At 37.5% G+C, this 27,294-nt stretch overlaps 1 pseudogene; it reads left to right on the top strand.

Moving 5' to 3' along the window:
- Positions 1-267: 267 nt before the first annotated feature.
- Positions 268-27,294, top strand: part of LOC132495488 (coiled-coil domain-containing protein 150-like) — a 92,554-nt pseudogene continuing 65,527 nt past the window's right edge.

Here is a 27,294-nt window from a genome sequence, read left to right as displayed (position 1 = left end):
GGGATGGGTAATTCCGCAAAGCGGACGCCGCAGGACGTCCGGGACGTGAGTGGGCTGAAACTACCTATCCCGGCATGCCCCGCTCGCGAGCACAACGAAGATCTGTAGTCGTGCGGGTCACGGGGCTGCGCGCTCCGTGCGCGCCCCCGGGTGGCGGCCTGGGTCCCGCCCGGGGCGGAGGGCCCTCCAGGGCCGGGAAAACTGTGATTCCCGGCATGCCCTGCCACGGGTGCGCCTGCGTACGGGAGCTACCGCGCGGGAGAGCGGGTAGGTTTAAGCGCTGTCTTAGTTCTATAGAAACCAGCCCACCTGCTGCCGGATAGAGCCACAGGCGGACAGATGGACTGTGGGGTGAGGCTACGGGGCCCTGGGAGGTCCGGCGTCCGCGGGGGCGGGTCGGCAGTTCAGATAAGGTCCCAGTCATCTCTCCCTGCCGCCCTCTCCCCTAGCTGGCGGAGTTTACTCTTGCCCCCTGGACCTCAGGACCCTGATTAATGGCGCGTCTGCGCTGGATGCCGGTGAAAACCGTTTAGGAGCGAGGTTTGCATTGACCTGGCTCCAGCGGGGGAAGGATAGCCACCAGAGAGGGTCGCGCATAAGCCCCAGTCCGACTTTTCTTTATTTATATGTTAGGTTGGCGTTATAGGTTCCTGGGAAAGCTATTTCGTTAATTTTCTGGTTTTGCCACCGGTTATCTTCCCTGGCCCACTCGTTAGAACGCAGGTGTCAGGAATTTACATTCGTTCATTGCTGTTTCCCCAGCTCCTACCAATTAGGCTGGAACAAAGTTAAATTTTTGTTGAACTATACCGCTGTTTGCCACCCACAATGTCCCATGTACTGTCTGGGCTCTGAAGATAGAAAATGATTAAGAATCTGAGCTTACTGAGGTGAAGCTCGGGTTAGTCTGGCTTGAATGCTCCACACTGATCTTGGAGCGCCCAGGACTAGGTCCTTGAATCTTTTCTGTTCTCTGTTATCCAGTCTCCGCGGCTTTAAAAGCCATGTATATATGGACAACTTCAGAATTTATATCCCTTATTTGGAGTCAGGGGAGAAAGGTCCACCTTTCTCCCCTGACTCCAAATCTACAAGTTCAGTCAGGTATTGGGCATCTTTCGTGTTTTAAATTTAACATTTCCAAAACAACTCTTGATCTTTCCCCCTGAAACTTGTTCTTCCTAAAGGCTTTCATTGTCTCAGTTAATGGCAGCACCGTGCTTCCAATGCATCCTTTCTCATCTAATCTATCAACCAAACCTATCTTTAAAATATGTCTGGACTCTGACACTTCTTACTGTTCCGTTGCTAGCACCCTGGTCCTAGCCAGCGGCATCTCCCCTGGGTTATTGTAGCAGCTTTACAACTGGTCTTCCTACTTTGCTGTTGTCTTTCTACCATCTCTGCCTGGCTACCATCTAGGCAGACCGATCCAGTTAAAAATTAAGGTAGATCACAACACTTCTCCACTCTAAACCCTCCAATAGCTCTGAAAGTAAAGGCAGACCTTTACAATAGCCTTTAAGGCTCTATGTAACCTGTCCTGTTATTACTCTCTGACCTTATCTCCCACTATTCTCTCCTTCACTTCGTGCTTCCCAGTCAAACTGACCTCCTTACTGTTTGTGGACCCATCAGGCCTTCTGACTTAGGGCCTTTGCACTCTCTGTTCACTCTTTCTGGACCTTTCTGTCCCATCCTTATGTCACTCCTGTACCTCCTTCCCAGGTCTTTGCTTAAATATCATCTCAGGGAGGTTTCCTTTGACCGCTCTGTTTAAATTGGAAGCCTGCACCATAGCCTCCCTCCCATCCTCTTTCCTACTTTTTCTCCATTGTACTTATCACTGGTGAACAAACTATATATTTTACTTATTTCTTCAACTGGAATATAAGCTCCAGGAGGGCAGGGAGTTAGTCTCTTTCGATCATTGCTGTATTCCCTGGTGTCAAAACAGTTTCTGGCTCATGGTAGGCATTCAGGAAACGTTTATTGGACATATGAGTGAATGAAGAAAATATTACCAAATTATTTTCCAGTGGCTGTGGTAAGCAACACTGAGTTCCTGGCCTGTTACTTTGGAACCAACAGCATATAGTTGTAGCTATTGCCAGATATAAGAATGGAGCCTGTGCCTACAGAAGCAAGTGTTGCCTTTTCAAAGCCACCTGGCTTTTACTAGTATATTACTTAGGACATTTGTCTTATTCATGCCATGCTTTCAGTGAGGTAACCTGAGCTCTCTGGAAATACTTGCCCTAAACATAGAGACAGCACTGTATTAATTTGATAATGATATATTTAGGAAAGTAATTGTGAATTAACTTTTTTAAAAATAAAAGCTTATATCTTCCTATTTTTATTCTCGTTGCTATCAAGCATCAGGACTTAGGTTCAAGACTGCATTCAATGATATTTACTCCTTTTCAAAAACAGCAAAGCACAGATATGTTCAAGCTATAGTCTCTTTGCTGGAATATTAGCAATTAGAGCTAAGTTCTCTTCTTGTAAGAAGAGTTATGGCTTCTATCCCCATAAGTTATAGATAGAGTTGAAAGTCTGTAACTTCTTAATAACATATAGAGTTATAAGTCTGCTGAGCATGGAAGTCATAGAGTTACGGCCACTGGCCTCCAGGTGGCCTGCGGATTGTGTGTGGAGGCATGGTGTTTCTGTTACCCTTTCTTGGACCTGCCAGATAAGGGAGGAGAGGCAGGGGTATGAGCAACTGCAGCGAAAATGAGAATCTCTCCTGACTCTAAACCTCAAATCAACGGATTCACTGGATCCCAAGTTCTTACTTTACTCTTCCTTTAGCAGGCTCGCAGGTACTCAGGGACTTCCTGGTGGATATTAAGGCTGTCCTGCTCTTGCTACTGGGCCACCATTGCTTCCATTTTTGTTTCTGAGGGCTCTCCTGACCTTGACATTGCTTTTCTCCCCATGTGGTGAGGGGGTAGGGAAGAATTTTCAACTAACCCTGAGACCTGTTTGTAATAAATCCTCAAAGGGTAGATTGTCTTGTTTTGTTTTTGAATCCACTTTGATGACCTGAACCTCAGTGACTGACTAAGAGGATATTTCAAGGACAACACCATGTATTTCACTCAAAAGCTTTATCCTCTGCCCACTGTCAGTCAGTGTCCCAGGCACCTCGATCTCTCCCTCCGTAGGATGAATTTTCTATAAACCTCCTCTCCCTCAAAGGCTGGGGGCCAAGTTTCTTCTTTTTTGTTTGAGAGTATTTTTTCTCTCCAGAAGCCTGAGACGCTCCAGTATAGATCAGGTTCAGGTGGGTGTGAGTGATGATGCCAATCAAATTCTTACCTAAACATATCTAGACTTACTTTCTCTTTTCTGAGAAAATGAAGCCATTTAATTTGTGTTGTTTTCCATCTTGTTTTTATGGCTGAATGCGCACACATACCCTGTAAGGTTATGTAAGCATTTTATATCTATTTTGGGTACGTTGGGGAAATAACAGCAAAACTATGACATTTCAACAATTACACAAAAGAATTTTAGGTGGGAATCTGCATCTTATTAAAAATATGTGGGAAACTTGTACTCCATTTTCTGTATTTTTTTTCCAAAAATGAACTTATATTTGTGTTAGTATTATGGATCTGACTTCTGACATAAATTAATTAGACAGTCCTTTATATTATAACCAGCTCCCTGGGCCTAACAAGTTGCCACAGAAATTGCCCTCCCCTCCCACCCCCGGCACCGCTTGTCATTTTCTTTACCTCCTCCTTCTTCCCATTTCTCTACCAACTATTATCTGGGACGACTATGTATTCCAGGACTGCTCTTGTTGCAAGCAACAGGGAAGTGTGACTAAACAGAAGTTTATATTTCTCACATAAGCAAAGTTTGGAGGTTACTAGTTTTATTTCAAAAAGTCAGGTTAATCTGAGCTTCTCTGGCCTTTTCCTTGTTTCTCAGATGCTGGTGATCCCCGACCCTTTGTTTACATTTAACGGTGAGGTACTGCATGGCTGACTTAAAGAGAGCCCTCAGAGCTCCGGGCACCATACAGGGGAAGGAAAGGACAGGTGCCATCATTTCTGTTCTTTTTATCAGAAAAAAAAAAAAAGTCTTCCCAGAAGCTTCTTGCAAACTTCTGCCTAAAGTCTCACTGGCCAGGATATGTCACATGGATGTGCCAGCTATAAGGGAGGGTGGAGACATGAACTTTTCAACTGCTTTTGGAGGGAGGGCAAAGGAGCCAACTGCCTGTCACAAACCCCATTAAACACCCTTTCCGTACTTTTTCTCCCAACCCCAGGCCTGGTTTATTTCTATGTTGGCAGTAGCCAGACAGCAGGTGACAGAAAATGGAATGGAGGGTAAACCCATCTGGTGTTTCTTCACTGTTACCTCTCTCTTTTCTTCCCACCCCAAACTATTGGTGGTTCCCCCAACCCTAGCCCTGGTTTCATGGCAGTAGAACCAGCCCTAAGGTTTGTCTTCGAGGCTCTTCTCTGTTACCTGAGGGACACTATCCAGGCCCATGTGGTAACCTGAGCAGGAAACTCCAAACCTGGCTTTTTTCAGAAATGTAGATGAACCTTACTTCACATCTTTGTGTATCCAGAGACTCTATTAATATCTGGGTCTACTTTTGTCATTCCCTTCAAGAACGAATTGAAAGCATGAAAAGCAGTTAATAGAAGAGAACTTCTTTACCCCCTGTCCTTAAGCTGATTGTTAACAGAAAATCTAAAGAATTCAAAAAGGTTATATGTGTCAGAAATGCATTCTGTTTTATAGAGGAGCACAAAGGAGAGAAATCTTGGTCAGGAGCATAAAATAAGAATAAAAAGAAAATTTGTACCCTTTGACCTACATCATTCCATTTCCCCTATCTTCCAGCCCCTGGCAACCGCCATTCTATTCTCTGTTTCTATGAAATCAGATTTTTTTGTTTGTTTGGTTTTTAGAGTCCATATATAAGTGATAACCACACACTGTTTTTTCTCTGTCCAGCTTATTTCACTTAGCATAATGCCCTCCAGATTCATCCTGCAAATGGCAGGATTTCCTCTCATGTGGCTGAATAACATTCCAGATATATATATATATATATATATATATATATATATATATATATATATATAAATCACATCTTTATCTGTTCATCCACTGAAGGACGTTTAGGTTGTTTCCATCTCTTGGCTATTGTGAACAGTGGTGCAGTGAACATGGATATGTGGATATCTCAAGATATTGATTTTAGTTCCTTCAGATATATACCCAGGAGTGGGGTTGCTGGATCATATGGTAGTTCAAGTTTTAATTTTTTGAGGAACCTCCATACTGTTTTCCATTATGGCTGTACCAGTTTACATTCCCACCAACAGTACATAAGGTTCCCTTTCCTCCACATCCTTGCCAACGTTTGTTATCTGTCTTTTTAAAACTAGCCATTCTAACAGGTGTGAGCTACTATCTTGTGATTTCGATTTGCATTTCCCTGATGATTGGTGATGTTGAGCATTGTTTCATGTACCTGTTGGCCACCTGTATATTTTCTTTAGAAAAATGTCTATTTAGGCCCTCTGCCCATTTTTTAATTGGATTATTTCTTCCTTTGCTACTGAGTTGTATGAGTTCTTTATATATTTTGGATATTAACCCTTTATCAGATATATGGTTTGCGAATATTTTCTCCCATTCTGCAGGTTGCCTTTTCAAATAAGACATTCTGAGGATCAAATGTATAACATGGTGACTATAGTTAATAATACGGTATTGTATACTTGAAAGTTGCTGAGAGTAGATCTTTAAGTATTCTTACCACAAAGAAAAAAAGTTACTTACATTAACTATGTGAGGTTGTTAATTATGTGGATGTATTAATTATTTTGATCTTGGTAACCATTCTGCAAGGTATATGTATATATAATCATCATGTTGTACACTTTAAATGTATACAATTATATTTGTCAACTATTCCTCAGTAAAGTATTTGTTTGTTTGTTTGGAGTTTGTTTTGTTTTGTTTTAAGTAAAAAGAGAGAAACAGGCCGTTCTCTGGAACCAGTGGGGGAAAGACAGAAGGTGGTTAGAGAGCTGTCCTCAGTGGCTGTAACAGTGTTACACTGGCAAGAAGCTCAGCCTTTCCGCTGGTGCCCCCTTAAATCCTGCCACCAGTTTTAAGGCTTCTTTAATTCCTTCCCTGGGTCCTGGGGACCACCTTTAGTGACTTGAACCTAAGGGAGTCCCCACTTCCATTGCCTGGGATACCTCGGGGAGGCATCTAATCACACAGCAAGTGGGAGAGAAAGTTGTATTACGAATATCCCAGGTGGGGCCTTTGTGAACACATTCCCACAGATACACTATTGCTAGTGATGCTTAAGGTTTATAGTTTGATTAGTATAGAACTGTCTGTACAGGATAGAGTTGCAGGAAAATGTCCTTAAAGTTTCCACCAATGATCTTGTCATTGAACTTTGAGCACATGATTCATTTAAATGTTGGGACTTCTTATAAGCTGATTCTGCTTCTGTCACTAATACCTGAAAGAGTAGTCTCACTACTCCCATTTACTCTCATGCGGTCTTGCGGGAGGAGTCTGGAAATTTGATGTCAGTAAGTGTAAAAGAGTCTTTGCTATGAAGTTATGTTTGCAAGTTCTTTTTAAAAGTCATTGCTTCAAGGTAGTTGGTAAACCTATTTTATGACAACTGCTCGGAGATCCAAGTACTGTAGAGTGTTGTTTTGTTTTGTTTTCAGAAAGGTTGGATGGGAATACGTTAAAATGAAAATGGCTGGCAATGAAAAGAGGTAATAACTCCTTCAGCCAAGTCATAGGTCCTAGTGTATGTCTAATAGTAGCAGACAGGTTAGACTAGACTGTGCTGCAGTAACAAACTACCTAACAATCTGCGGCTTATAACAACATTAGTTTCTTGCTCACTCACACTGTATGTCAAGGATGGGCCATGGCTCTGCTCACGTAATCTTTACTCTGGGATCTTGGCACATGGAGCAGGCCCTATCTGGGATGTTGCTCTTCGCATGGAGAAGGGAAAAGAGATGATGAATGACAAGTTGGCTCTTAAAGCTTCTACCCCCATTTAATTGACCAAAGCAGGACACATGGCCATTTCCAAGCTCAACAGGACAGGGATGTATAATCCTCCACAGGAAGGGGCAGTGGCTATTCTGAACAATAATAGAACCGACTACACTAATATTGTGACTTTAATCTCAGGTGCATATGGAAACTACAATGTCCAGACCAGTCCTCTCTCCAGCCTGCATCAATGCTACAGCTTCTGAAACATTCACGGTACTTCAGCAAAGGATGAGAATAGTTGAGGAACAGACCAGTTCTCTGAGGGATGACCTAATAATGTTGGACTTTGGTGAAAAAAGGTAACAAATTGAAAAATTGTGTTACAATATCTTTGTAGGTTGAAGAATTTTGCCTCACTGGTTACTAATAAGGAGTCACAGTGTGGGTGGTTTGGCAGGTGAAATAGGTACTTAGAAAAGAATTGAGAAATAACATTAGAATATTAATTAGAAAATATTTGCAAGATAAAGAGTTGTCCTCCTGTAATGGAGCTACTACCACTATTCTAAACAGATTTTTAAAGTGTGTTAATTAGGTGCACAAACTTTAATATCCTATTCTCCTTCAATACTTGATTAAAAACAAATGTAATTTTTTACATAATTAGAAAAAAATTTGGGGGCCTTTTTTAAAATTAAAAATAGACTTTGATATTAGTTAAGGTGAACATCTACAACTTGATTCATGCCATTAATATGGTCTGTATTTTCTTTCTCCAGATTTATTGTAAATTAAAAGAGAGGTTATAAGTCTTAAAAAAAATTCATAGTTTAGAATGAAGTACTCAAAAAAAGAACTGTGTTTTTCCTTTGTGCTCCTGAAGAAGTTATTGCCATTAAAAGTTAGATTGTCAAAAGGCCTTGAGGAATCTGGGTGCTTAAGTGGCCAATGTTGAATTTCCTGGTGTGATTTTCTTTAAAATTATGTATATATTTCCTGAATGTCTCTTACAAAGGCCTAAAATTGGTATAGTTGGTATTATAGCACACGTAGAAAAATAACTCTTCAGCAAAGATTAAATTTGTACCAGTGTTGAGTATGTTAGAACAAAATGGGAATGTTTATTATCACTTTGTTTAAAAGTTTTCTAAAAAGGATGTGAAATACTGCCTCCATACTAACTTTAATTCTTAGTTTACCATTATAGAATTAGCATTTAACATGTTTTATATATCACTTGCTTTTACATACAAAATAAGTTTACAAAAAATTCCGATGAAAATAACCACTAAAAAATCAGTGGTCTTGGGCTTCCCTGGTGGCGCAGTGGTTGAGAGTCCGCCTGCCGATGCAGGGGACACGGGTTCGTGCCCTGGTCCGGGAAGATACCACATGCCGTGGAGCAGCTGCGCCCGTGAGCCATGGCCGCTGAGCCTGCGTGTCCGGAGCCTGTGCTCCGCAACGGGAGAGGCCACAACAGTGAGAGGCCCGCGTACTGCAAAAATAAGTAAATAAAGAAAAAATCAGTGGTTTTTACCCATCCCACATTGGTCTCATCCTCTTTACCTAATCGTGCTCTCTGTGTTTAAATTTGCAGGGGCTATCAGATACTGGTTAACTAAAGACTATAGTTTTTATACTCAGTAGAAGTGTTACATTGATTCGATGGTTGGGATTACCCTATAATATTGTTATATTGGGATCTTTGTCCAGAGGCCACTTGGAAACTCCAAAATGTTTAGAAGAGCCTGTGAGCCAGGACATCATTAGCCCTATCCAGAATGAAATAATTTGTTTAGGAAAAACAGATATTTTATGGAAGAACTGTGAGTTTCTGGTAAATTGAATGTGCCGTCTGGAAAGCCTCATCCAGTCCTTGAAGATGAACATCTTCGTCTGCAAACTGAAAAAGATTTGAACCCACAGAAAACAGGTATAGAGAGAAGAGGGTCATCAGAAATTTGGTCCTGTGTGGGTGCTTGATGAGTTCATGATTCTTTTCCTTTCCTGACCTTCTTTAAACTGCTTGATGACCCTCCTGTCCTGTCTGATAGATTTTCTGAAGGAAAGACTGAATACAATACAGGAGGAGCATTCCAAGGATCTGAAGCTATTGCAACTGGAAGTGACGAATTTGTGCCAGCAACTAAGAGATGTAAAAGAGAAAGAAGGCACAGCACAAGATGAGGTGCAAAGGTTGACTGTGACTCTGCAGCTTGCCTCAGAGACAAAGGTTTGAGTCCAGAGTTCTGGAAAACAAACTCACTGTTAATGTGTTAGCTGGAGGAGGCAACAGACCCATAAAGCTGACTTTTAAAAATAGGTGATGTTGGTGTGAGGATTCTTGACATCTGAAATTTATCTACATCGATAGCCTATAACATTGTGTGCTGTCAGTAACTGAGTATTTATAGATTCCTACCCTCTACCTGTGACTGTGCGGATCCAGAGATATGAGGGAGTCTGTGCTCTTCGAGAGCTTGTATGCTAGCTGGGAGAACAAGGCACAGCAGGAGAAACTAAAGAGAGAAAAGAAGGGTATAAGAAATATTAAAGGACAGTGTAGGACAATAAGCAGATATTGCCAACTAAGTGTTCTGTATGCAGGTGGGTTTGAGAAGGTGCGCACGTCCTGTCTAGAATAGATTAGGCTAGGCTTCAAGGAGAAGACGGGACTTGAGATGAGCCCTTAGAAGGCAAAGCAGTGAAGTGAGGACATTTAAAAGACCACACACAGAGGCAGCAAAAGATAAGACTAGGGAAAAAAAACTAATGATTTTGTTTTCCCTCCACAGGCCAGGCAGTGTAACAGATGTTATTTTGTTTAAAACATGTTTTGTTTAATCTCTGCAAAACCTCAAGATGTAGGATATTGTTGTCTTTTTTTTTTTTTTTTTTTTTGTTTGCGGTACGCGGGCCTCTCACTGTTGCAGCCTCTCCCGTCGCAGAGCACAGGCTCCAGACACGCAGGCTCAGCGGCCATGGCTCACAGGCCCATCCACTCCACGGCATGTGGGATCTTCCCGGACCGGGGCACGAACCCGTGTCCCCTGCATCGGCAGGCGGACTCTCAACCACTGCGCCACCAGGGAAACCCTATTGTCTCTATTTTAATGATAAGTGTACTGGGGCTCAGAGAGAAGTCACCTCTCTGAGATCACACTTGCCTGTTTTCTTCCTGTAACTCAGATTTGAACCTAGATCTTTCCCTTGGGTGCAGTTAGGAGGCAATGCATAAACTAGCTGGACAGGAGTGAGGATTTGTTTGTGTAAAAGAAGTTGGAAATTGGCAAGGGATAACGTCATAGAGGATCTCAAAATCAAGAATAATTAAGTAGTTGGGCTTGATCCTATGGGGAGTGATTAAATTTTTGATAAGAAAGTGACATAATGAAAAGAAGAAAACTAATCTAGCAGTAGTGTAGAGTATCAATTATAGGAGAAGAGATTGGAGATAGGAAAACCCATTAGGAATCCATTGCCTTATTTGAGACACAGACCTTATTAGGTCTGAACTACGGTTGTGGCATTTTGAGGGGAAAGATATGTTAGAATGTGGTATTGGATAGGGGCTGAAGGTAGAGAAGAAGGCAAGGACAGCTTTGAGTTTTTACATCTTAGATTGTAGTGCCATTAATAATAATATAAAAGAGAATGAATAGTGAAAATGTTATTTATCTGGCAATGAGATACTTTGATCGTTTGCAAACATGATGTTGTCTGCTTTGCACTCAGTATTATCTATTTTTATTTCCTGTATGGATGTTTAGAAATTCTTTATATGAAAAATAATTGCTGGTTTAAAATAGACCATTTTAACAAAGTAACTTTCTTTTTACAAAAATGCTATTTTTCTATGATGTAAACAATTGTTAGGTGGCAGATTTTTAAGGAAGTTTATTGTATTTAAGACTCTGTATCCTTTGTGTGAGAGGAACCCAAAGAGGGTTCACATTTGCTTTAAAGCATATAGCCCTTACCTGTTCACAACTCTGCTACTTTTAGTTTATCTTAGAAAGAGATGTCAATATAGGCATTTTTCAGGGTTAATAAAATTAACTTTTCACAAAGATTTTTTTACAAATAGAGCTGTATGGTTATATTTGAAAATAACCCTCTTAAAACCAGCCAACATCCTTACGACAAATTTTTGCTGCCATATCCACTAGAATTACCAAAAAACATAGTTTCATCTTTGTGTCTGTGGGGATCCGCCCTGAGACCATACTTCCCCTCCTCCCACCCCGCCCCTTTAAAGAAATATGTAGTTTTACCTAGAATCATCCTTAATTAGTGTCTGCATAGTTTTCAAAAGTGCTAGAGACATTATATGTATGCCATTACAAAAGTATTATGAGGCCTATGTATTCTACTGTTTACTATTGCATTAACCTGCGCAAAGTTTATGCATTTTTTATGCGTTTGTCCCTTCTTTCTAAGTCGGGCGTTCTTGGGAGCTAACATTTCCTGAATGGTTTCTTGTCTTGTCTCCTCCCTCCCTCCTTTTCCTCTCCTTTTTTTTCTTTTTTTCTTTCTTCTTTTCTTCTCTCTCTCTCTTTTTCAGAAACCACCTTATCTATTTTTAGGCATTTCAAATTCCTAAAATGTGAACTATTGGGTGGTCTGCAGTTTGGCCCTAAAACGACTCTGGGCTTTCATGGCCTGTTTTTATCTGTACCTTATGATTTTATTTCATCAGAACTTCATGTATTTGGATGGTAATAAACAACACAGAATCCAAAAAAAAAAAAAAAAAAAGAGAGAATGAATAGTGAAAGCTGTGTTTTTCATCCTCAACTCCTAAGCATAGATAATATTTGAGGCTAGAAAAAATGGAGTACTTAAAAAAATAGGACTATACCCTGTAAGAAAAATGTCTAGCAATTACCAGGTTTTCCTCTGATTATTGAATTTTACATAGGAGGTACATGTGACTAATCATTTTTTAATTATCTGAAAGGGAAAATGATAGAAGTCATGAATGAAAGTAATAAAATAACTTTAAATATCTCATTGTAATAATTACTTTAGACTCAATAAGAAGTGTTTATAACTGTATTCAGAATAGCATTTATAGGTTGCCCCAAAAAAGTCTAGATTTGAACTGTGATATACCATAGACAGTTTCTTCCTGTCATTTCAGATTATTTAGAACCTTTTCTCCTTCTATTTTTAGAAGAATGCAGCCATTATTGAAGAGGAACTGAAGACCACAAAACGTAAAATGAACCTTACAATTCAGGAGGTAAGATAAAAAGGAAGCTGGAAGGTGAAGGGGGCGTTGGAATTGCAGAGGGGGAAGTCAAGGTAGTGGATAGAATGAAAAGAAACCATTGAAGAAGAAAATATGTGGCTGTTTATTAGGAAGATTTAAAAAATATGCCACATGAAGTTATACCTGCCCGTATGTGACATTAAGACTTCCTTTCACCTCAATACTGCCACAAAACCAGAAATAAAAAATAAATGCTCTCTGAGCCGGGAGGGAAACAGTTACCGTGAAACTCATGCAGTTGCCCATATACTAGAGTTAAGTGGACATAAAAAGACCTTTTACACTAAAGCTGTGTTTAAAATAAAAAGCTTTTAATAAGTCTGCTCATCTAATTTTACCTTAAAACTTTCATTTCAGTCTAAATTTAAGTAGATAACAGATTGGAATTATGGAGTAGGTGGCTGCTAAAAGTTGTTGGACTAAAAATTTGCAGCTGAAAGCAGTGGAAGAGTCAGAAGAATTACCAATTCAATACACCTTGACAGTGGCCTAAAAACCTCAATATTCCCTGACAGAATAATAGTTGACATTAGTCCAAATCAAAGGATCAAGTTATATTTAAAATATTCTGTTATACAAAACAGAAATAGATATACTATTTTAAAAATTATGAATTTCAGTGTGTTTAGGGTGGTAAGTGTAGCTATCTGGGACATTCTCTCATGTAGAGTATTTTTTTTTGCCAATAGTTACTTATAAAAGCATGATTGTTCATTGTTAGTTGGAGTATATTGTTTCATGCTTTAAAAAAATATTTTGGCTATTTTAATAGATTCTTTTTAGAGCAGTTTTAAGTTTTTAGAAAAATTGTACAGAAACAGAGTTCCCATATATCCTTTCTCCCCACCCCCAGAGCCTCCTCTGTTATTCACATTCTGTATTAGTCTGTGATGAACCAGTTTTGATACATGATTACTAAATTCACAGTTTAGATTAAGTTTTACTTTTTGGTCATCACAGTATACAGAATAGCTTCACGGCCCTAAAAATGCCCTGTGCTTTACATACACATCACCCCGCACCTCCCTCCCCGACCCCTGTCTTTCCCCAAGCCCCTGGCAACCACTGATCTTTTCACTGTCACTCTAGTTGGAATCATACAGCATGTAGCCTTTTTGGACTGGCTTCTTTCGCTTAGCATATGCATTTAATCCGCCATGTCTTTTCATGGTTTGATAGCTCCTTTCTTTTTATCAGTGAACAATAATCCATTGTCTGGATGTACCGTAGTTTATCCGTTCACCTACTGAAGGACATCTTAGTTGCTTCCAAGTTTGGCAGTTATGAATAAAGCTGCTGTAAGCATTCATATGCAGTTTTTTGTATGGACATAAGTTTTCAACTCCTTTGGATAAATACCTAGGAGTACGATTCATACTTATCATATGATAAGCTTATGTTTAGCTTTCTAAGAAATTAGGGCCTCCCTGGTGGCGCAAGTGGTTGAGAGTCCGCCTGCCGATGCAGGGGATACGGGTTCGTGCCCCGGTCTGGGAGGATCCCATATGCCGCGGAGTGGCTGGGCCCGTGAGCCATGGCCGCTGAGCCTGCGCGTCCGGAGCCTGTGCTCCGCAACGGGGGAGGCCACAACAGTGAGAGGCCCGCATACCGCAAAAAAAAAAAAAAAAAAAAAAAAAAAAAGAAATTGCCAACCTGTTGCAGTGGCTATGCCATGTTGTGTTCCCACCAGCAGTGAATGAGAGTTCCTGTTGTTCCACATCCTCACCAGCATTTTGTGTTGTCAGTGTTTTGAATTTTTGCCAATTTTATAGGCATATGTATAGTATCTTGTTTTAATTTGCAGTTTTCTACAGACATGATATTGAGCATCTTTTTATATGCTTATTTGCCATCTGTCTATCTTCTTTGGTGAGGTATCTTAGATCATTTGCCCACTTTGCAGCTGGGTTTTTTTTCTTATTGTTGAGTTTTTCAGAGTTCTTTTTATATTTTGGATACCAATCCTTTATCCAGTATATGTTTTACAAATATTTTCTCCCAATCTTTAGCTTATCTTTTCATTCTCTTAACAGTGTCTTTTGCAGAGCAGACGCTTTTAATTTTTTTTTTTTTTTTTTGCGGTACGTGGGCCTCTCACTGTTAGGGCCTCTCCCGTTGTGGAGCACAGGCTCTGGACACGCAGGCTCAGCGGCCATGGCTTACGGGCCCAGCCGCTCCGCGGCATGTGGGATCTTCCCGGACCGGGGCATGAACCTGTGTCCCCTGCATCGGCAGGCGGACTCTCAACCACTGCGCCACCAGGGAAGCCCCAGATGCTTTTAATTTTAATGAAGTATAACTTACCCATTTTTTTTCATGGATTGTACTTTTGGTATTATATCTATTAATAAAATATCATTGCCAAACCCAAGGTCACCTAGATTTTTCTATGTTATCTTTTAGAAGTTTTATAGCTTTGCATTTTACATTTAGGTTTTGAATTATTTTTTGTGAAAGGTGTGAGGTCTGTATCTAGATTCTTTGGGTGAGTTTGTGTATGTGTATGTCTAGTTGTTCCAGCACCATTTGTTGAAAAGACTATCCTTTGGATTGCCACTTAACATTATTTTTTTATTGGGGAAGTCTTAATTCTTGGTGCTGTAGTAAAATGTTGAATTTTCATTGAACTTGTCAAGGACCTGAAGAAGGACTGTGCTAGTCAAATAGGGACATTTTGAGGGTATGTGAGGCAGGAAGGATGTATTAGTCTGCTGGGGCTGCCATAACAAAGTACCACAGACTGGTGGCTTTAACAACAGAAATTGATGTCTCACCATTCTGGAGGTGAAAAGTTCAAAATCAAGATATCATCAGCAGGTTTGGTTTTTTCCTGAGTCCTTTCTCCTTGGCTTGCAGATGGCTGCCTTTTTTTCTGTGTCCTCACATGGTCTTTTCTCTGTGTACACATCCCTGGTGTCTCTTTGCGTACAAATTTCCTCTTCTTATAAGGACAACAGTCATGTTGGATTAGGGCCCACCCCAGCGGCCTCATAACTTAAACAACTCTTTAAAGGCTCTATCTCCAAACACAGTCATATTTTGAGATACTGGGGTTTAGGGCTTCAACATATGGATTTCAGAGGGATGCAGTTCAGCCCATAACAAAGGACTATACAAAGGTAAAGTAAATGCAGTATATATCTTTCTAAGAGATAAGAAATACATATATATATATGAAATCTGGTTCTGATGAACATGAAATAGATTAACTGATAGCCCTTCATAATGCTTTAGGGATGAATATCATAGTAGTATAATTATCAAATAAAGATTCCCTTTATAAGGCACTTAAATTATATCTTGAGCAAATTATACTATATAATTCGATGTAGAGCTTAGAAAAGTATATTATGCTACTCTAAATTATAAAGTGATTATAATCTGATACTAAAATAAAACCTGAAAAATATAGCCCAAAACAGAAACTATAACTCATTCTTAAATAAGATTCTAATATTAATATTTAACTGATTATTGGATAAGGAAGGAATTTCTAAGCTTGAAAAGAAGGAACAGGATTATAAAAAGCTCGATAAATTTGACCATATAAAAATTAAAATCTTATATTGTATAAAAAAAGCAAAACTAATAAAATAACAAAAATAACAAAACTAGACAGTTAATAATCGTCCCTTTTAAAGAACTTAAATGACTTAAAAAAAACAGAGGACAAAGGATAAGAACGGTTCAGAAAATATATAAAGAACTAATAGCCATATTAGAAAATGTTTAATCTCACTAGGAACCAAAGAAATGCAAAAATATTAAGGTGTTGTTTTTCATTTATTAGCAAAGATTTAAGAAAATGATAATCTGTAGTGCTGATGAGATTTATTCAAATACTACTGATAAGATAAAATTGGAAGGAGAATTACAAAATGTATCAAAATTCTAAAAAATGTTTATACCTTTAACCTAGTGATTCCTTTTGTAGGATTTATCCCAAGGAAATAATCAGAAATTCAATGAAAGATTTATTCACAAGCATGTTCAGCAGAACAGTATTTAGAATAACAAAACACTGGAAATATCCAAATGTTCAATATTAGGTGTATGGTTAAGAAAATCATAGAACATTTCCAAAACGGGCTATCTTGTAACTATTTCATGTCAACATATTTTTCATCTCATTTCACTTTTTAAAAACTTCTTAAATTGTTAAATATATCATCCTTCAAGAAAACACATATAAAGTGCATATGTACAATGTAGAGAAGAGTTATAAAGTGTACTCTTACGTCATGTTTACTGGGGTTTAAAAATAGAATTTCTGGAACTTCCCTTGTGGCGCAGTGGTTAAGAATCCGCCTGCCAATGCAGGGGTCATGGGTTCAAGCCCTGGTCTGAGAAGATCCCACATGCTGCGGAGCAACTAAGCCCGTGCGCCACAACTACTGAAGCCCACTCACCTAGAGCCTGTGCTCCACAACAAGAGAAGCCACCACAACAGGAAACCCGTGCACCACAACGAAGAATAGCCCCCACTCACCGCAACTAGGAAAAGCCCACGTGCAGCAACGAAGACCCAACGCAGCCAAAAATAAATAAATAAGTAAATAAATTAAAAAGGAAATTCTTTCAATTTAACGTCACTTCATAAAAGGAACAGCATTTTTCAGTTCCCATTTAAATTAGAAAGGATTATTTTACTTCATGATAAAGGAGACTCTTAACCTTCTTTGTATCTTTATCTGACTCATTTTATAGTCATTTATTGATGGAGATAAGGTCAGTGTACCCAAATTTTTGAGTGTTGTTTTTGTCTGCTGCTTAACAACTACTTCATTATTTGTTTTTTTTTTTTGTTTTTTTTTTTTTTTTTGCTGTACGCGGGCCTCTCACTGCTGTGGCCTCTCCCGTTGCGGAGCACAGGCTCCGGACACACAGGCTCCGCGGCCATGGCTCGCGGGCCCAGCCGCTCCGCGGCATGTGGGATCTTCCGGGATCGGGGCACGAACCCGTGTCCCCTGCATCGGCAGGCGGACTCTCAACCACTGCGCCACCATGGAAGCCCTCATTATTTGTTTTGATCTTTAAGTTCCAATACATGAAAAAAAAAAAATTCCAGTACATAATTGAAACAGCTTTCAGAGGCATGTTTATAATACTATGGGATAATATGTATATATATATATATATATATATATATATATATAGGTGAAGAAATCAAACTACAGGAAAATAAAGAGTTAAAAATAAAGTTAGAAAATAGAGAAATACAGAAAATACATATACTAAGACATATTAGTGTTTTTCAAACTTCTTTTGACAGCAATACATTGTAAGACATATTTTACAGTACAACACCATACATACATGCATATACACAAACATTTCATGAAGCAGTACTTACCCTTCCTTACTACTTGCTATGTGCTCTGATATTTTCTACTTTTTTCTCCCCCCTTTTTCAAGTGCTTGCAACTTACTAATGCGTCTTGACCCACAGTTTGGAAAACAGACTTACACAGTAGGAAGATGAGGGTAACAAATTTGTCTCTGCATTTCCTAGAAGGTTATCCGTTAGGGAGAAACAAAAGCATGTTTCTGAGTAGTCATAAATGAACAAAGAATGGGGGTGAGATGGCGTGTCTGGTAAACTTTTCATGGTGACTTTGATCTTTGTTAAACTGCTATGAAGTTCCCTTGGTCTTGCCTAACTGCAGTGTTGCTCTATAGCTAAGGAGACAACTGTCTCAAGAGAAGCACCTAAGGGAATCTCTTGAGAAATCTGGACCAGCCATGCTACTCAAAATTCAAGAAATGGGATCAACAGTGGAGGTGGAACGGAAACAGGTAGAGAGATTTTCTCTCCTTGTTTATGTTGGGAAAGTGAAACCAAAAGGGAAAAGCTAATGTTTTACCTACAAACCTATAGTTTTGCTTATTTCCTCTAGATTTATTAAATTCTTTTCTTTAGTATTCCTCTATTAACATTCTTACTACAATTTTAAAAATTTTAGTGCAAAATAAGAAAAGACTCTGATGCCATTTAGTCCAGCGCTCTTAATTTATGAATAAGGGAGCTAAGGACAGAGAGGTTATTTTGTCTCGGGCTTTACAGAAGTGAACTCTTAGTTCCTGGGAGGGAATCCTTCCCTCTACACCATATAATCTCTGTTACAAGAATTGATTTTGGAAGGCACTGACCTAGTCTCATGTTATATGTATTGTATATGATGTGCATAGAAAAGAAAGATTTAAACTGAGCTGACATTTGAAGCAAGGAATAAGTCAAATAATCAGGAATGTGTTTACACTGCTGTTTTCAAGTCTCATTATTTATTTTAGCATAATGTTTTTGCTTTCATCAGAGTTGTTATTTGAAATATCTATATGTAATTTAGAATATTTTAAATTCTAAGTACCAAGGCAATTAGTAGTTTCAAATCATAATACCTATTATTAGATTACATAATTTTTATTACTTTAATGAGTGCTGTCCTTCTACAATGTCCTTAAGTAGAATAAAGAGGATTCTACTTAAAGAATTTGCAAATGATCCTTTATTGCTATACTTTATACTGCCAATATAGTAGGCACTAGCCACATGTGGCTATTTAAATGAAAATTAATTTTATTTGTTAAAATTACACAAAATTAACGATTCAGTTCCTCATTCACTCTGGCCACATTTTGAGTGCTGTTGAAGAGTGCACAGAAAGTTCTCCTGGACAGCACTGCTGTAAGACACTGCACTCTGTTGAGATCTTTTAACTGTAACACATAAACACCGCTTCTTCCTCCAGGAACATTAAGATCAGAAAAATCTACCTTATACCTGTGCTATAAGTTAGCTTAGTAGAAATCTTTACCTTACAGAAAAGGAGTTTTTCTTATACGATTTCAGGTGCAAATTTTGCAGCAAAACTGCATTGTTGTTTTCAGACCACCCAAGAACTACTGGCACAGGAGCGACAACAGAAAGGAGAGTTGGAGACCGCTACCTCACAGCTCAAGTCTGATCTAGGTACGAAAACAGATGCTAGAAATTACACTCTTGTTAGTTTTTTGAGATTTCATGCGAAAACTCTTAAGATTCCAAATTCTCGAAGTGGCCAGTGTTACTGGTATTTCCCACAGACCTGAATGTAAAAAGTTGCTGATTTCCTTTTTATCTGTGGCACTGAGAAAGACAGAGAATGTTGGTAATAAAATAGAATTTGACCCTCTTAATTGTCAACTTATGTGGATTTTTTTCAGGTTTATTTAACTGTGGACTTGGGAATATTTGGGTTCTATAAATCTAGATTGAATATTGGATAATAGAATGCTAATAAGGAAATGAGGTCATTAATCCTTGCTATCCTACTGATTCTAACGATTTATCATGTCAGACTCTCCATTCTTCAGGTTATCGACCTGTTTTGGTCAACTTGTATTTGTAGAAATGGATAGTTGTAAGGTACCATAGAGAGAAGTTAGATTAACTACTCGTTTGAGGAGGAAAAAACATCTGTTTTAAAAAAGAGTCCTAAAAGGTGACAGAGCTAGGAAACGGAAGTGTCTAGACTTGATCCCAGGTTGCTCAGAGACATGCTTCTTCCAACCCAACAGCCCTTATCAGACGACTGTTTGTTAATATATAATTGTAACAGCAGTTTTCAGGTAGATCTCACTATAGAGATCACACAGAGCTCCAGTGCAGTGCTTTACGCATGAATAACACTTCATGGTTTACACAGGGCTTTCACATACATTATCTCATGTCATACACAAAACTATCTGTAATTCCTAAAGTTACAAAATGAGTAAATGGTGAAGTGAGGCCTCAACCTGGATCTTCTAACTGCAAACCCAGTGTTCTTGCCACTGTGGCCTCCCTGCTCTGTGGCTGTCATGAGGACAGGGAATACCAAAAGGGGAATGAAAATTAGAAAAAAGAAACCATAAAGGGTAACCCATTCAATGCTTTTACTTACTGCTTTTAGCAGAAAGTATTCTTTTTCCATATAGTTGTTGAGTAATGAATTATTCTGTGAAGTTCTCACTGATAATGTCCCTAAATAGTTTTCTGTCTTCCTGTGACCGCATGCCTACAAAAATACATGTTACATTTTATTGTACTACCACATTATCCCATTTGAGCCTTACAGCAAACTAGTGAGAAAGATAAGAAAATATACCCCATTCTACAAAAGGATGAAAAGATCTATAGTGAAGGACCCACAGTAAATAGAATAGCTGGGACTAAACACAGATCTTTCTATTATATTAGTTGTCCTTCTGATTAAGTGATTTTTTAAAATGTTACTTTCTTAAAGGATTAATGCTTTTTGAATTTTGTAAGAATATATGGAAGACCATTAAAAACATTGAGATTAGAATAACAGTAATTCAAATTAACATAAAAAAGGAAGCCTGTCTGAATACCAGCTATATGCTTCATATTGAATAATAGATGCTTTACATGCATGCAATTTTATTACTTTAAGGTACAAATAGTTATTCTAACTATATTAATAAAAGGAATGCCTTTAGATACTTGCTTCAATGAATTTTAAAATGTACTTATTAATAATTATTTATTAGCAATAAACATTATATGTATATATGTGTGTGTATATGTTTGTGTATTAATTAATTAATTAATTAATTAAAGTGATTAAATTGTTCTCCAAAGTAGGATAAACATTCCCCTTTTAGTCTTTCTTTGATTAGTGGAATTTTCAAAGTAGATCATGTAGTTTATCTTTTTGATCCTTCACATATGTTAAATTAGAATTTATTTAAAATGAGTCTTGGACTCATTTTCAAGAAGTACAGTTTTTCTGAGTATATCATAAATAAAATGAGTTTTTATGTGTTTTATAATTTTCTGGCTTTAGAATTTTTAAGTGAAACAAAACTAATAGATCCTTATGAATTTTCTATGAAGCCAAACATTAACCTCAGAAAAGTTTATATCTCTTGGCTACTAGTATACAGTGCCAAACTGTTCTCCTATTTCTGCCTTTGGTTTTATTTTCACTGTATATACATACTCTGAGTGGTTTCAAATCTTTTTTTTTTCCTACACCAAATCATCCTCCTGAGCTTCAGATGGTATCTTACTGCCAACTAATCATCTATATTTAGATGCTTTGCAGATACCTCAAAACACATGATGAAAGCTTAAGTCTTGCAGTCATTTTTACTCATTATATCCCCCAAACCTGCTCCTTGCCCTGAATTCCCTGTTAGAATCCACCAACCACCCCCACTGTCCAGGTCTGTACACTAGGTATTTTCCTTGACTCATCTATTGCCTTTACCCCACCAGTCAGTCACCAAGTCCTGATAATTCTCCCTGCTTGCTTTTCACAAGTCTTTTCCTTCTGCATCATTACCTCAGCCAGCTCTCATTGTTTTACACTTGGGTTACTGCAACAGCTACTAAACTGATCTCCCTGTCTTTATTGAGCCTTTGTCAGGGTAATCTAACAAAAGGCTTTTTGATCTTTTTGATTGTGTGCCTCTCTGTCTTGAAATCCCTCGGACTCATTATCATCTGTGCACTGAGTAAAATGTGACCTCATTTGCCATTGTACGTGACTGTGGACTAGTTTCTTGATAATTTCAGGATTTAGTTTCCAGTCTATAAAAATATGATAGAAATACTTGCGGTCTCCTTATTTCTGCAAAATACAGACTAAAACAAATTTTTTTTTTAATCAAAGTTTCTCAGGGAAAATACCATGTGATTTCGATGTACTTGTAAGTTACTATCATCATAGTTATGTGGACTTTTTTTGTTTTTAGTTTCTAGAGATGACCTCATTTCCAAGTTGGTTGAAGAAAATAAGGTAGGTTTTGAGGTTTTGAGTACAGAGGTTTTCTTTCATATCTTCACTAAATAGTATTTCCTCACTCATGTTGGTTTACAGTCCTTCTGATTCTCCTAAAATCTTTATTAAAAAAAGTTTCAGTGTAAATGAGTGTATATCCAGAACTGTTGTCAACTGGGTATTAGGAAATAAATCATTTCATGCAGGTTATTATAGTTTGAAAAAAGGTGAGTTGGCAAACCTAATGAGACTTATTTGCATTTTATACCTATTGCAAATGAATTGCTGTGAAGCTTTTTCTATGAAATGTAAGAAATATTAACTATTTTTGGTGATGGTTTATCAACAACATGAATGTATGTACTTACTACCACTGAATTTAACACTTAACACTTAAAAATAGTTTTAAGTGAACTGTACTCTTAGAAATAGTTAAAATGAGTATAGTGCTATACAGTAGGCCCTTGCTGGTTATCTATTTTATATATAGTAGTGTGTATATGTTAATCCCAACCTCCTAATTTATCCTTCCCCACCCCTTTCCCCTACAGGGGAAAAGAATCTGAAAAAGAATGCATATTGTTATATGTAATTATATAATAATATAATGTATATTTGTATATAATATTAATATTATTATTATTATATATAACTGAATCACTGTGCTGTACACCTGAAACTAACACAATATTGTAAATCAACTATACTTCAGTAAAAAAGACATTTCATTAAAAAGACTTAAAAATGGTTAAAATGATAAATTTTGTTATGTGTATTTTACCACAATAAAAAATAAAAAATAGAATAAATGTTACTACTTTTATATCAAGACATTTCTAAATCAGTCTCATGGTGTAGATGTTATATGATGTTAACTTTTCTTGAGATGCTTCTTTTGGAAAGCTAGAAAAGTGGTTCTGTCTCTGAAGGAAGAGGACTTAGACTTTGTTCTTCCCCATTTGACTAAGTACCTATTAGGTAAAACCCAGCCCAAAACTCACATCCCCATCACCTTTCCCTCATCTCAAAGAGAACATTTTTTTTCACAGAACAAAGGTGCTTTCTTCTGCTCCACCCTCAGGTATTCCTTGATGAAAATCTCTTCCCCTACTAATAATTTTAAAAGATCCTTGCGTGTGTTTCTTTGAAATAATAAGCTCATACTGCTAATAGGAAGAAATGTGTATGTAACATAAACTAAAAATATTTCATCCTAGTAGAATTTTTTTGATGTAAGGATACTAGGTAAATAACAAGGTTTGTTTTTAGGCAAATTCTTTCTAATTGGAGTCCCAGTATGAGAATATTTTTAATAAATACTTTTGATAAATAATTTATAAATTATTGGAGTTGGATATATCAAGATTTTAAAAAATCCTTTATAAGACACTCATCTATGTATATTAGAACTTGAATTGGTACTAGCCACAATACAGAACAGGTATTTTGATAGGGATACATGTAATAGCTCTTACATGTAGAAAAAGAGAAATTCTTTTTTTTTCCTGTAGAATATACAGATGTCTTTCAATAAGGAACATGAAGAAAATGCATATTTGAGGTCTGAAATAATATCCCTTCATGAAGCCTCAGAAAAAGCACAGGTAAATCTTCCCGTTTCTCTAGTGTTTAGATGTTAATTTTGTTCAGTTAAAGAACCAAGAACCAAGATTAATTCTGGTTACATGAATTCATACCATTGCCATCATCCAAAATTTTTATTTCCGTAAGATTTACTTCATTTGTGAAACATCATCAAATTAACTACATTTCCCATTTCACCCTCTAAATTCCTGTGATACGTAGGTATTTGAGATATACTGCTAAACCATGCACTAGTTTAAACTTTGCCTTGTTTGCTTTCTAATTTACTCACTAAATGTATACCTTTTATTTCCCCCAGTGAAACTCTAAGCAGTTCAATGCCAAGGGCTATCTTATATTTTCTTTGTATCTTCTATGTCAAAGCACAGTAGGAACCTAATAAATACTTGCTGATTTTGGAGTTATGTGTAATCATTTTATGTGGGATGGTGGTTCCCAAATTCAGCTGATGTTTTCTGTATATGCATGTATATGGAGAGGAGTCACCACATACGCAAGCAACCGAGTTATTTCTCATAGGGCCCAAAGAAATAGTATTGATCGTTTAAAATAACTTTTTGTTAGTACAATTTGATTATTTCAGTGTTAGGATCATAGTGTTGTTATGCTCTCTTTATGATAAAAAAAATACAAAATGTGATCTTTCATAAAATAATGATAACAGTAACTACTACTACTCTTACTATAAATGATAGTTAACATTTACTGAATCCATACTACAGTCATGGCACAATTCTAAGCACTTCATGTTACTAACAAATTGTAATCCTCTCAATAGGACTTCTTTAGAACTATTATTATTACCATTTTAAAAATAAGAAAGTTGATATACAGAGAAGTTTAATAATATAGCTAGGGCTTCCCTGGTGGCACAGTGGTTAAGAATCCGCCTGCCAATGCAAGGAACAGGGTTCAAGCCCTGGTCCGGGAGGATCCCACATGCTGCAGAGCAGCTAAGCCCATGTGCCACAACTACTGAGCCTGCTCTCTAGAGCCTGCGAGCCACAACTACTGAGCCTGCATGCCACAACTACTGAAGCCCTCGAGCCTAGAGCCCGTGCTCTGCAACAAGAGAAGCCACCGCAATGAGAGGCCCACGCACTGCAATGAAGAGTAGCCCCTGCTCACCGCAACTAGAGAAAACCAGCGTGCAACAATGAAGACCCAACGCAGCCAAAAATAAGTTAAAAAAATATATATATATATAGCTAGTAAGTGACCCAGTTGGAATTTGAGCCCAGCAATCTAGCTGTAAAGAAAATTAGCTATTTCTTTTCAAGGAGCAAGAGTTCTCCTCTGTCTTATCCCCAAGTATTCCTTGATAAGTAGTTTGTGCATCTGGTTATACCTTTAAGATGCCCATGAATGTATTCCTGTCTTATGATGCTGTCCCACTTACGATGCTGTCCAGATAATCTTTATCTCTCCTTTCTTGTTACTGTTTTTTTGAGTGTTTTTTCTATTAACCCTTCAGAGTTATTTGCCCCATCCTTAAAGAGTTTATACATTAAAACATAAGATCCTTACCAAATATACTTTGCAAAAATAACTGAGAATTAAGATAAATATTTTCCACAGGAATACAAATTTTCAAAATACCAAAAGGACAAGAGAATTATAAACTAACTACATGTATGTTGCAGAAAAGATTTTTGTTTTATTTTGGAAGGTTAATCTTGTGAAATGGCACAGTGATCTGTATTTTGCTTTTTTGAATACTGTAGTTGGTGATGAAGGAGCTTAGGTATTTTGTTATCAGCTAAACAATTCTGAAAGCTCATCATCCAGTTTTGAGAATGGATTTCTATAACATTGGCCATGCATCTACATTGTAAATTCCATTCTGTAGATGTCTTGCTGTAATTGACCAGCATTCAAAATTATGAAGAATGGAAGATTGGTAAACTGCCAAATGCTTCAGTTGTTCCACTGTATCACCAAATTTCCCCTTTTAATTTACAGTTGTTTAGGATGATGACTCCAAATGTTTGAAAGTATTTTATAATCTAATGAAATATCAATTGGGATTAGGTTAAATAAATTAGGTTCACATGTATTGTGAAATACTATGCCGTTGTTAAAAATGATGATACGTAAGTAAAAAGACTTATTTATTGGAGAGATCTGTGATTTGCTATATATGTTGTCTTAGATTTTGAATGACCAACTGACTAGAAAGTGTTCAGAGCTGAACAGAATGCTTCAGACTGTTAGAATGGAAAATGCCAGAATCATTGCTGACCACCAAGCCATTCTGCAGGTATTCATTTTTAACACTAGTCAATTTCTGGTAGAGTCATCAGGAAGCCTCCTTGGCTAAGAGATCAGGAAATACAAATAGCCAACTGGATACATAAAATATTTTAGCCATTAATTTCAAGGGTTTTTCTGAACTATTTTATTTTTTAATTAGTTGTTTTCTGTTTTCATCAGAGGGGTCATTTGGCCTTACACTCAGAGCTTTCTTAATGGTTTCTTCTCAAATATCATTACTTTAGGAAAAGTAATTACCTGTCCCAGTATTGATAGAATTATGGAGAATACTTCTGACTGACCCTAAAGTATTTATCTTTTTCCCAAAGACCTGTGCTTTCCCATTTTGCTTATGCCATTCCCTCTGCTGAGAATGGTCTTTACTTCATTTTCAACTGTTTGAGATTGTGTTCATTCTTTAAGACTCACTTTCACCCAGAAGCTTGATCACTCCAATCAGAAAAAATCAGTTTTGTCTTTTAATTTCTCCTTCTAGGACACTGAACAGGCTGTAATAATAAGGCTCTCTCTCTCTTTTTTTTTTTTTTTTTTTTTTGAGCATACTTACTATATACCAAGCATTGTGCTAAGGATTTTACATATATTACCTCCTTTACTCCTACCAGTTACGTAAAGGGATATTTGTCATCCTTGTTTTACAGATAATAAAAATAAGATTTAGAGAAGTTAATCAACTTGCCCAAAATCACCCAGCTAGTGTAGGGTGGAGCCAGATTTAAATCTAGACTTGACTCCAGACTCAGTGTTTTTAATCATTTATGTTATGTTGCTTCTCTTGTTCTGCATTCTATAGTAGTAGTTTATGTGCATGGCTCATGTCCTGTACTACATTCCTAGGACATTGTCTTACATACCTTTGTTATTACCTATAGGGCTAAGCGTGTTTTGCACATAACAGGTACTCAATAAGTATTTTTTATTCAGCAAGCATTTAGTGCTTACCTCATGCAAGTATGTTGCTAGATCTAGATAGAATTATGGCAGTGAACAAGACAAGTCCCTACTTTCATGGAACTTACAATTTAGTAGACTGAATAATGTGACTTATGTATGCAACACTTTCACAAACATTTTAAAACTTTGGAATATGACACAAGTGAGATCCCATTTTACCAAGTATGAAGGTGTAAAGGTTTACCTTGCAATCAAATATTGTTCAAAAAGAAGTGTTTTAAAATATGTTTACAACTATAGTTATTAATATATACTCTATTTACAGAAGCTTTATAACTTGTAGGTAGAGGAGGTGTGCATAAACATGCTGTTTTGATAATTGAAAATAGTAAAGCCAGAGGAAATTGTGCAGAACAGTCTTAGACATCTGCTGTAGCAATATATGAGTGC

The sequence above is a fragment of the Mesoplodon densirostris genome, chromosome 8 (assembly GCF_025265405.1).
Source record: "Mesoplodon densirostris isolate mMesDen1 chromosome 8, mMesDen1 primary haplotype, whole genome shotgun sequence".
NCBI lineage: Eukaryota > Metazoa > Chordata > Mammalia > Artiodactyla > Ziphiidae > Mesoplodon > Mesoplodon densirostris.
The sequence above is the reverse complement of the archived record's forward strand: the minus strand, read 5'-3'. Positions and strand labels throughout refer to the sequence as shown.